General features: G+C 39.2%; 1 protein-coding gene across 1 annotated transcript in view; it reads right to left on the bottom strand.

The window, feature by feature from the left end:
• pno1 (partner of NOB1 homolog) overlaps window positions 1-13,486 on the bottom strand; it is an 18,362-nt gene extending 4,876 nt beyond the window's left edge. The window contains exons 1-3 of the mRNA XM_016241840.1: window positions 13,481-13,486; window positions 11,088-11,092; window positions 2,525-2,530 (exon numbers count right to left, since the gene is read on the bottom strand). The gene's annotated coding sequence lies outside the window, so the exon portion shown is untranslated. The remainder of the gene's footprint in view (window positions 1-2,524; window positions 2,531-11,087; window positions 11,093-13,480) is intronic.
• Between the last annotated feature and the right edge of the window lie 274 nt (window positions 13,487-13,760).

A 13,760-nucleotide genomic window follows, 5' to 3' on the forward strand; every position in this document is an offset into this window, starting at 1 on the left:
GATTTTTCATGATTTGAATATCACGGTTATCGTCAATACCGGTATATCGTCACACCCTTAGTGTCATTATTCAGCTCCAGTCAGTTCAGTGTTGATTCAGTTCAATAACTGTGGAAAGATCGCTTAATATGAAACAAATTCATTTCAGCTATAAGCAGCTCTACAGGAGACAATGTCATCATCCAGCTCAGTTCAAGCTGTGTTTGTTCTCATCTGATAATGTCATTTGATAATCATGTGTGTGTGGTTTTATTAACAGGCACAGTCAAGGTGTGGGACTCCAGGCAGAAAGACACGCCTGTGGTGAACATGGAGCCCGTGGAGGGAGAAACCAAGAGAGACTGCTGGACCGTTGCTTTTGGTGGGTGTTTGTGTGACTCATATTGTAGGGTTCCTATTAAAATTTAGGATTAAAAGTTAATTTTGATGTTTTACTCTCATTCTGAGTTCTCATGCTCATGCAAAACCTGAAAATATCAATGGAGCATTTCACACTGCGCTTAACCCCGGCTTCTTACCTTTACAGTCTGAAAAACACAGCAAATATGCAAATAAGAACGTTAACCAGGTGTTTAGGAATGTACAGGATGTATTGTTAACCCCGGGTAAATTGTGAGCGGTGCGAAACATGAAGCAAGATAACCCTGGATTAAGTTTACTCGAGGTTTAGAGTGACCCAGGGTTAACTACTTCAAGTATGAAAAGCCCTACTGTATTGTAAAATGGTCATTTCCAGGCCTGGAAACAGCATGGAAAATAATACAATTCCAAAACATCGGCATTTAATGCCCTTTGTCGATACATACCTCTGTAAATATGATTTGAAAAAATCAGTCACAGACCACTGGGAAGTCAGAAGGAGCAGAACCCGGCTCATAAACTCACACTGGAATGTGTTCAGAAGTTTAAGGCCCTTATTTACTTCAAGGGAAATCGAAGAATGTCATTTCAAACAAGATCTGTCTGTCTGTGGTTAAAGTTAGAAACACAAGCACAGAAAAAGCTAATTGCAGCGTGCCGTGTTTCATCTCCAGGTCACGCTTTCAATGACCAGGACCGCTGTGTGTGTGCTGGATACGACAACGGTGACATCAAGTTATTTGATCTCAGAAATATGGCTTTACGATGGGAGACAAACATCAAAAACGGGGTAAGATATATTTAACTTGGATGTGCTTTGATTAGCGATATAACGATTCACTCAATTCACGATGCGATATGATTGACGATTCTGATTTCACAATGCAATTTTCTAACTATTTTTTTTAACAAAATGAGTTTTAAGACATTTTAACACATTAGTTGAGCTCTCAGAAATCTGGCCAGTAGTGTTATTTTATGAAGAGCATTATAGTTAACGTTTATCGTTAGATAATAGACAGTTATACTATAATTTAATTTAGATAACGTGAGAAACACCTTAATAGCGACCATAACCAGATGCTAGCTGTCATATTTTTAAGGTTTTTAGTCTTTCTGCAATCTTTCTCTAACTGTAGGAGGTTGAATGAGTTTTAATGAAGACTGCCCATTCAAAGAATACAATAAAGAGTTTCGCTGAATGAAATTGGTTTTTAAACTTTTTTTTATTGCGTTAAATTCTGTATTTGCTTGCCTTTTTTTAATATTCTCTTATGTTGTATGCTAATGTAAATATCATAAAATAACACTGGTATGTAATTAACCTTTTTTAAATGTAACATTTAAACAAAAATCGAAACTTATAAAAATGAGTGTTTGATAATGCCTAAATATACATTAAAAATTCCAAACCTAAAAAAAATATGTAAGCAAATGTGACCGGCGATACTCTTTTTAGCAGCTAGAGTAGACCTAACTACATGTAGGCTATATTTATTGAACAGCCATATGGGCATCTAGTGGTTAAATCATGGCATTACATATGAATATTATTTTTTGCGGCCACCAAATGCCTCTAATTTGCCTCTTTGCACTAGAATAAAAAAACAACAACTAAATACTACACTAATTGTAATATAAATAATAAACATATTACAAAATGTTACATTTTAAATGGTTATTCATGGGTAATAATTATTGCACATATTATTTAGTACCAGAAATGTCCTCAAAATATGAACTAAATAGAACTGAACTAAAACATAGTACAATTATTTAATTGATTAAATTTTACACTTAAGGTGCTTGGTCACATTTGACTGCCAAGGAGTATGAGAGCATATTAATGCTGTCTTTATCACTCCCCAGAATAAAATGCTATTATAAAGCGTAGTCAGCGTAGTTATCAATGCACATTATGTGTTAATAATTACTAGAAAATGCAAATACCGTGAAACTGCTGTCTGTCCCGATTAAACCCATTCAAACAGATTGACAGTGCGGAGTTGTTCGGAACTATTGAGCGCATGGCGGCGAGATCAGAGCATGTCGCAACTCCTTGGTTACCGCTGTAATCAAAGCAGCGCTGCGCTTATAAACACTACTTTTATATGCATGCAGAGACAAGATGAAAAGAAAACACCATCTAACCTCTTCTGAAGACCGTGAGTTCCCCTCAAGAGACGCATTCATATAAACCCCCACCAGCAGCTCTATCGCCATTCGTTTAACATCTCAAACCATTTGAATCATCACACGAGTTTCAACCGGCTGGGGGTGAATCGTTACATCCCTAGCTTGACTTTCTGCATGTTGCTTCTTCAAAACTATTTCAGTGTACATTATTAAACACCTCCCGACACCTAATCAGTGCTGTCGAGCTGCCTGTGTAGACAGTGAGTGTTCACTAACCACAGAGCGATCAGCTGTGTGCTCAAGTATTATTAATATTATCATTTAGTCATTCACTCTCATCTGAAATGCATTTGCACAATGTTGCCTGTGTGTAAATATGGTTAAAAATAAAAGATGATTTAAATTAGGAGACCATAAATGTAATAAACTGGCTTTGATTTAACCATCAGATATGATTTAAATGTCAGATGGCCAGGGATTGTAAAGTGGCTGAGAAGCACATCAGGAATAGAAACAGGGTTTCCGCTAAGTGAAGGCGCAGCACGACGCAGCGGGGGCGTCCGGTGTAGAGAGCTGCTTCATTACAGTGGGAGCAATCTAGCTTTGAGAGTAGATGTAGTGTAACCGATAAAGACTTCTGTGCATTTTCTGTCTTTGGCAGGTGTGCTCTGTTGAATTTGACAGAAAAGACATCAACATGAACAAACTAGTGGCAACATCTTTAGAGGGCAAGTTTCATGTGTTTGACATGAGGACCCAGCACCCCACTAAAGGCTTCGCTTCCGTGTCTGAAAAGGTAGGCCAGACTCCGCTCAGCTTTAACAGAATGGTGTCATTAATGGAAGGGAATAGTATTTAAATGTTCGTTTTTTTATTTATTTATGTGCAGAATGATCATTTCATTTGCCTTCATGCAGTTACAATAATCGGGCACTGAAGATTTCAAGCTTCAAAAAATGATGGAAAAGCAGCATAAAAGTATGATATAAGATTTGTGCACTTCTTCTGAAGCCATGTGATAACCATAAGGTTTCAAACCAATATATGATGACAGATATTTGAAACTTATAAGGAGGAATTGTCACTGAATAATGACTTAAATTTCTGTCTGTTCATCACACAAAGGCTTCAGAAGACTTGCATTGTAGCGCGTGAGTCACGAGGGACACTTTTATGATACCTATATAGTGCTTTTGCATACTAAATCTTTGTTTTGCACATTTACTGTCAAAAACGTTAGGGGCCGTTCACACAGAACGTGTCTTTGTGACTAAAACGCGACACACGGCGCTCAGGAGAGGTGATGTAATAACAGAAATATTTCTCTCCAGGCTCGTTTTTTAAGAAACCGGTTGTGATAATTGCTTGAAGAAATGTTACATAATTAAGGGTATCTGGACACAGCCGATATGAGTGCCTTCTCCGCCATGTTGCCATCAAATAAAACAGTTGCCATGCCAAATGCTCGCAACACTCGCCCCGCCTCCGCGGTCTTCTGATTGGTCCATTGTTTTGGAGCTGACATTGATGAGAGGCGCTGCTTGTAAAAGTTGAGATTCTTTTAACTTGACACGGCGTCTTAACAACACGGCGCTCATGTGCGAGATTCTGCAAAAGATGCAGCGGTCATATGCGTACTTATAAAACGGATAGTTCCGGCCCTTGATTCTGATCCGCGTTCGAAGCTGTTGTAAATTACTCCACAAACACACACCTTTGTTTACTTCTGTGTGTTGCTCGGCAAGCACTTTGTTGGAACCACAACTGTTTCTGAGGAACTACATTGTTTGGTGGAAGAATACTGTTTTTATTCATATCATTACACTTTATTTGCTCTGTTTTATTTTGTGAAACCTTACTACGTATACGGAACAACCGCTTTATAAAAGCAATAAACCCTGTGAAGCCGTGGTTTACAGTGAATTTATAACCGCTAAGGGGATTAACAACGCCGCTTAGCTGTTATAAATTCACTGTAAACCACAGCTTCTTGGGGTTTATTACTTTAATCTAGTGCGCGTTTACATAGAAAAACAATGGAAATGTAGCACATTGGAATGGAACGTCTTCTTTGTGAACGGCCCCTTACTCTTAAGACTCTTTTGAAAGTGTTTAGCATTTGCTTTCTGGATTTCAGGCTCACAAGTCTACAATATGGCAAGTGAGGCATTTGCCTCAAAACCGCGACATCTTCATGACAGCCGGTGGAGCCGGTAATCTGCATTTATGGAAATAGTAAGTGATTTCTTTGAGATAATATCTTTAACATCTGAAGATTATTATTCGTACCGTGCCATTTTTTGATGTATTTTTCTATCGTCACAGTGAGTATCCAGCCCAGAGGACTAAAAAGGGTGCGGATGATGTAGACATGGGCGTCGCTGGCTCTGTGAACCTCCTGCAGAACGTCACTCTGTCCACACAACCCATTTCCAGTCTCGACTGGAGCCCAGACAAACAGGGCCTCTGTGTTTGCTCTTCATTTGACCAGTCTGTACGAGTCCTCATTGTGACCAAACTCAACACCGTCTGACTTAACTTGAGTTCACTTCTCTACTGTTATTCCCAAACAAACTGGAAAATCTGAGTACTGTTTACATGCCACGTGTATATCTTAAGTTTATATGTGCAGTTATATTTGAGGTTTTTTTTAAAAGAAAACAATTAATTCTGTTAGCCTGTGTTTTTATGCACAATGTGAAGGCCTGTAACACCATGGTAAAGTTATTTTAAGACAAAAAGAATCAAATCAAAAATGCACATTTTGTCTTTGCAGTCTTTTATCAAGTTGTAATAATTGAAATGGTGTTTTTCAGGCTGAAGCCACACATTCTCTTGTCTTTCTGTAATGCCCACTTCTCATAATCCAATCAATTCCCTGTTGTCCCACCTTACTTTTTTTTTTCTTGATGAATGTCTGACTAAAAATATATGCCAGACAATGCCAGAATGGGTTTTGACCAAACCATTTGTTTAATGTTCAAAGTGGATTTAAATAAGGCCTATGGAGGACATTCCCAAACTAAAAAGATCATACTTGAATCTGAAGAAGTCCTGCAGCTCCTCATCATCCACTGATCTGTCATGAATTCCAGCGTAAACTCTCCTCAGAAAACTGGCCAAGAACTTCTTCAAGTGCTTCAATATATTTTTCAAGACATCCTTTTAATACAAAAGCAGAATGTTTTCATTTCAGCACTAACAGTACTCGGTTTGAAGCAAAAAAAAAAAAAAGTTTTCAAACAGTTCTCTGAGAGTTAACTTTATCAAAAATTTCGGTAACACTTTATTTCGATAGTCCACTTTAGACATTCTGTTAACAGTACGTAACTTTGCAACTACATGTCAACTAGCAGTTAGTAGAGTATTAGTAGACTGTCTGCTTAATATCTTCTAACACTTTCTTTGTCAACTTATTCTACTAACCCTAAACCTACCCTAACAGTCTACTCTGAGAGTTAGTAGACATGTAGTTGCACATTAATGCGAATTAGTTGACATGTAGTTACAAAGTTACTTATAGTTAATAGAATGTCTAAAGTGGACTATCGAAATAAAGTGTAACCAAAATTTCATACATAAATGGATAAATAGCTGAAGTAAGAGCAGACCTTACCGAGTCCCATGACTTTTCCATGCACAATCAGGTTGGCCAGTACATGAGGATGCTCGTACAGTTCATGTTTCTTCAGCATATGCACAATCTCTCCTGTTATGAAGGCATCATCAAAGGTTTGTTCACAGACAGGCTTCAGCGTGAATCTACTCTAAACATTCACAGCAGCCAGAGGATCGTCCTTCAACAGCAGATTGGGCAGCTCGATGTATGCGTCATGCACCTAAAACACATGGAATAGTAGTGAAATGCAGTATTATGTGAAATCAGTGTCATTACATGCTGATCGAGTGTGCATTAAGGGACTCACCTCTGGAGCCATGTCAATGACCTCCTGGTAAAAATGACCCGCCTGTTTCTGTGAGTCAGCGGTTCGTGCCAACGCCCTGGCGAAGCCTAGCCGTGGCACTTGCCAACCTCCACTGAGAAGAATATTGATTGACATCGCATGACTTCAGATCATAGAAAATGCATTTACGTTGAGCCAAGAGTCTGGGCAAACCTGCTGAAGTTGTTGGTTTCTCCTGAAGAGGGCTGTGCCGCTGCCCAGATTTACAAGGAGACATTTGAGCTTTAATGCTTGATTTGCCTGCTGTCTTTCCAGCTCCATCACTCTTGGTGACCAAATGCCCTCCTGTCCGCCCTCTAACGAGAGAAATATCAAAGTAGCAATCATTTGTGAATAAGAGAACCACTAGTTGTAAAGATACAGGAGACTGTGCTGTATGTGAATGTATTCACAGCAATGGTTTCCCTGTTGTTCTTAAGAACAACGAAGAGTAAATGGAAATCAATCTTTGGTCTTCTCTGTATTCAGAGATAGTTTGGGGCTGGTGCAGTGAGACGTGATGTGTTGTGGCGTGTGTTTGGCTGCTGTGGCTGTCCTGTTGACGCGTGTAGGAGCCGAGGTCTTCGCTGTGGATGTAAGGACGCCTGTGGCTGGAGCTCCTCTGCCTCTCGCCAGCTTCTTCCCGTCTGCAGGAGCCTCAGGTGACTCGACCGCTGGTTTGGGCTCAGGAGCTTCATGCTTGACCGTTTTGTCCTTTTCTGCATCTAAATGATCCTTCCACCATGTCTGCTCTAATTTAAATGCAAAGCATTCTCAGATTTAAAGAGAAAGAATGTCTAAAGAGTTATTTATGAAGTAAATTCTCTCACTAAGAAGATAATATCTGACATGTGATTGTGTAAACATCTTGCAGTACCTCATTTGCCATGAATTCCAGTGTAAACTGTCCTCGGAAGACTGGTCATGAACTTCCCTTCAAGCTTATATTTACTTAAGATTGTATTTAATGTTGAGTTATCAACAAGTGGCTTAGAAACAGCTGCACCTAGACCTGCAAGACCAACATCATCACTTCAGATTAGATAACATGTCCCTTGAACCCAGGGCCATCCTTAGCTGATGCGGGGCCTGGTGCGAGTTAGGGACCTGGGGGGGGTTGTGTCGCCGTGGGGCCCCCTCAAGTGCGGGGCACCACCAGCACTCCCATCTGACAGACCTACACACAGTCGTGCAGACTGCACCATGTCATATTTATATATATATATATAGTCAAATTATAACATAAGACTGTCTATTTTGCTTAAATCATAGCTTTGATTTGAACACTTATAGGTTTTTTTTTTACAAAAGATTTAGGTTTTTTGGTGTCTCTTGAAATTCAAGGGTTTGATGGTCTCAGCAGCCAATAATTTACCACAACAAAGCAAAACTGTTGTCGGTTTAAAAGTTCAAGCTGCATTTCCAAAATACGGTTCTGCGTGGTATGATTACAAGCTGTTCCCGATCTGGATGTTTGGCACAGTAAGCTAATTGTGCTGGAGAAACTCCAGTAGTGATGTGATGATGATTGTGTAGTATACTGGCTACAGTATTATCTACAATACAGTCTCCTATATTTTCTATATTTCGCTAGCTCAGTGGTTCTCAACCTTGTTCCTGTTGATCCTAGAACAAGATTCCTCTAAAAACATAGATCTAACCAAACACACACACACACATATATATAGCTCTTGTTCTGCCCAGGCTGGACTATTGCAACTCTCTCTTGGTAGGTCTTCCAGCCAGTTCAATCAAATGTCTGCAACTAATCCAGAATGTGGCAGCACTTAAAAATGAAAAGTCATTAAATGTTGTGTTTTCAGCTGAATTTGGGGAAACCACTTGAAACATTCAATGTGTTGAGCAATTACTGTTGTTTGATTTGTTCATTGCAAACAGTTGAAAGTCTAAATTTTTCCAGTAAACCTGATTTGCAATGGGGGTTGAATAATTTTGATTGCAACTGTATATGTAAGGGATAATGCACGGCTAGCTCGGGCTACCACCCGACGTGTAAATCCATCTGTTTACCAAGAGTGTAAAAGGTGAGTATACGAAGATGGAGTGAATGCGACTGGTAGATTTGGTGTGGTCTGTGCTAATTTGAGGTCTGTATCATGATTTCTGAAACCTATGGTTCCAATCAGTTGATATATTTAGTGATCCAGAAACATTGAGCATGGCCAGTAGTCTGATACCAGATGGTTCCTTTTAGCCATTCAGAAACATCCAGTACTGTGTAGTCTGATTCCTGAACAGATGAAGTGAATTTTGTAGTGAAGAAGACTTTTAGTGAATCGGAGACTTACAGCGTGGCCACTGCAGTCTGATTCCCAAAGCAATGACTTGACTCTGCTTCTTTTTAGCAAATGAAAAGTACTTACGAGTCATAGCGGTTACTGAATTATTCAGACTCACTAACTGGACTGCAAGTTATTACTTTTGTCATGTCTGACTCGAAGGAAACCAATAACTGTTACTGTTATGTATTCATGCTCATGAGACTCAAATCAGTTATTAACTGAGTGTTGTTTATTATTTGAGACATTATGAATGTTGTTGTAATGAGTGGTTCTATACGAGTTCTATACAAACAATTTAATGATCAAATATAATCAAATGTTTTATTTCTTATTTGAATTTAATATAGGTGATGGATTGCATTCATGCCTCTAAACATTTGTGTAAACATTTGGCAACATGCATTCATAGGCATTGATGCATGAAGTAGCATTTAATTTTTTAATATATTTCTTCACCAAAGAATCAGAAACAGAATTGTTAGATTTTATGATTCCTTAACATAAGTCTACCTTCTCCTGCAAGTCCAGAAGCTCCCTACAGGGGCCGATAGACGAGAGCCGTATCAAAGCTGTGAGAGCCTGACATCTCTTCACTATCCAGGGTTGTTTGCCATCTCTTTGCTGCTGAATGAGGCCCTGTTGGAGAGCAAAATGAGCACCCAGCAGCACCCACTCCAGCTGCTGAACCACCTCACCCTGATTCACACACCTGCTGATGCCCTGCGCCGCAAGCCCAGAGACACTGTGGGAATACCAGAGAGACTGACGCACATACAACTGTTGCCTTTATTTAGAGACATTAATTAAGGCGGTCACATGCTGGAGAGTCAAACTGAAATCCTTGATCCTGAGATTAGAGTTCAGTGTACTATGAAATCACAGTCAGTTTAAAAGAGCATGAACTCCTCATAACATGTCTTAAATCTTTTAATTAGATTTCAATGGCAGGCAGGAAACTACATACCTCGTTTACTACATCAGTGTAATGAAGGGGGGAAAAATTGGAATAGTTCACCAAAAATGAAAATTTGCTAAAAATGTATTCCATACAAATCCATCAAGATGTTTTTAACTTCACTCCCAGCTAAAATACGAGTCAATAATCTATAATAAAGTGTCCTCCAGTGGAAAAAGTCCATCTCCTGTTGTCTCTCACATCAAAATCAACTCACATATTTGTTTAGAGCTGTTTGGCTTGTAAACGGTGCTTGATCTGTGCAGATTTCTCTCCTGATTCAGACCACTTTTTCACTGGAGGAAGCGTTATTATGGATTATGGCTATTTTAACTATTTTAGCAACAGTTTGAAGTTAAGATGTCTTGATGGAATTGTTTCAGCTTTTGTCTTCTCCAGATGTTAACTGATGGACTGGAGTGCTGTGGTTTACTTGTGGATTATTGTGATGTTTTTATCAGCTGTTTGGGCTCTCATTCTGACGGCACCCATTCACTGCAGAGCATCCATTGCTGAGACACTGATGCAATGCATTTCTACAAATCTGATGAAGAAACAAACTCATCTACATTTTGGATGGCCTGAGGATGAGCAGATGTTCATTTTTGGATGACCAATTCCTCAACTGTTGCAAAGATCTTTTAAAGTGTTTGCCTGTGTAACATACATGTGGTAGACTTGCTCTGGACTCATGGCCTGGTCAGAGGACTAGTTCTTGGAAAGCAAAGCCGGCAAACTGAGACAACCACGTAGAAACGGAGCATTCACGACAGACCAATCGTATCCAGGCTCTCATCTGCAAAACAAAAAACTGGATTAAAATCGTCTAAGTGACTAAATGTGAATGTGAATTATCTTTTTACATACACTTTCTGATCATGTGAGACAAAGAACTGAGCCATGACATATTCTAGGCCTTGTTGTAGGAACAACGTGACCTCATGCTCACTGGCCGCGGTCGCCTCGTTCTGCTGCAGCAGGGCCAAGCCAGTACAAAACCTACCATAAAAAAACATGTTTGTGAAGAACTGACAACAACCTGACCTGAAGTCATCCAGACCCAAATCAGACTAATATAAAACACTTTGAATACTAGACTTTGAATATTCCAATTCCCAGTGTTATATTCATCAAAGAGCACTTCGAATGTAAAGGAAAATACAATGATGCATTATAAACCCATAATGCACTGTAACAAACTCAAAGGGGTCCTATTATGCTTTTTCACTTTTTAAATTTTAGTCAGTGTGTAGTGTGTGTGTTTGGGCATAAAAAAGATCTAGAAAGTTACAAATCTCAAAGTCCACTCCAAAGGGAGATACTTAGTTTTTGAAAAATCCCTTTTCAAGAACTACAATGAACGGCTTGTTTGGACTACAGCGTTGGTTTCTGGGCTTTGTGATATCACAAAGCGGCTCATTAGAATATCATTACAAATAATTCCTACAGAGATTGGAATGGTTGGGGGGAGGGGAGGGGCGAGGTTAAGTGAGTGCATCATACGAGACGACGAAGAAGAAGTGCTGCTGCAGAGTTAGTGCATCAGAGAAAAACAAGAAGAAGAGCTGCTGTGCTGTAGTGTCAAATTTTCAGCATGTCTAGAATAATTCTTACAAGTATAACATGACGTAGCTGGGCGCCGCCGGTGTGTCCTTGTTACACATATTACATATACTTACTATTATAATAACAATTAATTATGCATAATTACATGCAAGTAACCCTAAGCCAAACCATAACCTTATAGTAAGTATGTGTAGTTAATTAATATTACTCAGTACTTAAATGTATAATTACACTGTAACAAGGACACCTTAAAATAAAGTGTAACCCCTCTTTCTATTTTGAGATCGTTCTGAGGTTAAATAGATTTAAAATCATAAAAAATAGTTTAATAGCTATGATCCTGTTTTTGAAATACCATTCAAGACGTATTTTAATAGGAATAGGACACATGCTTATTCAATAACTGTTTCATTTTCTATTTGGATTTGAAATCAAATCAAGATTTGATTTCAAAAATGGTTGAAAACATTCCTTAGAAATGTAGAAAAGTAGTCAAATGTAATCCGTTGCATTACTTTAATCAAATATTTAAAATACTTAAATACTACTTACTACATTTTAAACAGAGTAACTTGTAAATAATCCAGCACTAGTAATCTGCTTGACATTCTGATATACGCTGGTTGTCACCTGTCACGAAATATAAAAAGAATAAGAAGGAAATGCCAATCAACATTAAGTTCTTTTGTATGCCTTTTTATGCTTGCAACCCTTAAGTGTGATTCATTGGCCAAAAAAGACAGCATAAGCACCTTTCCAGCTTTTTTTGCTAGCCAGAGGAACAATGTCTGGACATGATCAGCCTTCTCTGACTGGCCCTGCTGTCTGAGATCTTGTAACTCCATGTCAAGCGCTTCGAGCTGGTTCTCTGCTGTCGGTGTTCCAGGAAAGCCATGAAGCCTGCAGATGGCCAAGATCTCTTCCTGCCTCCCGGCAGACTTGGCCTGGCCAATATCCTGGTCATCTTCCTGAGCCTGTGGGATTAAAACAGTCAGCTCCTACATTAGAACATATGGCTCTTTCGTATGAGAATGATATAATATATACACACTGTTGAGTAAAATCTGGTCTAGTGATTTAACACTTCTGTCATCTAGGGGTTTGAGGTGTTCAGACAGTAGCAGACGCACACATATTCTGAAAATGTGTTTCACTTGTACGGAGAAAAAATACTATGGAAGTCAATGGCTAGCAGCAACTGTTTGGCTACCAACATTCTTCAGAATATCTTCTCTTGTGTTCAGCGGAAGAAAGAAACTCCTACAGGTTTGGAACAACTTGAGGGCGAGTAAACAATGACAGAGTTTTCATTTTTGGGTGAACTATCCCTTTAAGGTGCTAGTTTGACATTGACTATCTCAATTCCCTACCTCCTTTTTCAGGCCATACGTCTCTGTTGCGTAGTAGTGCTCCTCTAGTCTTCAAGACATCCTTTTAATACAAAAGCAGAATGTTTTCATTTCAGCACTAACAGTACTCGGTTTGAAGCAAAAAAAAAAAAAAGTTTTCAAACAGTTCTCTGAGAGTTAACTTTATCAAAAATTTCGGTAACACTTTATTTCGATAGTCCACTTTAGACATTCTGTTAACAGTACGTAACTTTGCAACTACATGTCAACTAGCAGTTAGTAGAGTATTAGTAGACTGTCTGCTTAATATCTTCTAACACTTTCTTTGTCAACTTATTCTACTAACCCTAAACCTACCCTAACAGTCTACTCTGAGAGTTAGTAGACATGTAGTTGCACATTAATGCGAATTAGTTGACATGTAGTTACAAAGTTACTTATAGTTAATAGAATGTCTAAAGTGGACTATCGAAATAAAGTGTAACCAAAATTTCATACATAAATGGATAAATAGCTGAAGTAAGAGCAGACCTTACCGAGTCCCATGACTTTTCCATGCACAATCAGGTTGGCCAGTACATGAGGATGCTCGTACAGTTCATGTTTCTTCAGCATATGCACAATCTCTCCTGTTATGAAGGCATCATCAAAGGTTTGTTCACAGACAGGCTTCAGCGTGAATCTACTCTAAACATTCACAGCAGCCAGAGGATCGTCCTTCAACAGCAGATTGGGCAGCTCGATGTATGCGTCATGCACCTAAAACACATGGAATAGTAGTGAAATGCAGTATTATGTGAAATCAGTGTCATTACATGCTGATCGAGTGTGCATTAAGGGACTCACCTCTGGAGCCATGTCAATGACCTCCTGGTAAAAATGACCCGCCTGTTTCTGTGAGTCAGCGGTTCGTGCCAACGCCCTGGCGAAGCCTAGCCGTGGCACTTGCCAACCTCCACTGAGAAGAATATTGATTGACATCGCATGACTTCAGATCATAGAAAATGCATTTACGTTGAGCCAAGAGTCTGGGCAAACCTGCTGAAGTTGTTGGTTTCTCCTGAAGAGGGCTGTGCCGCTGCCCAGATTTACAAGGAGACATTTGAGCTTTAATGCTTGATTTGCCTGCTGTCTTTCCAGCTCCATC

This window comes from Sinocyclocheilus grahami, unplaced genomic scaffold (assembly GCF_001515645.1).
Source record: "Sinocyclocheilus grahami isolate Dianchi unplaced genomic scaffold, SAMN03320097.WGS_v1.1 scaffold636.1, whole genome shotgun sequence".
NCBI lineage: Eukaryota > Metazoa > Chordata > Actinopteri > Cypriniformes > Cyprinidae > Sinocyclocheilus > Sinocyclocheilus grahami.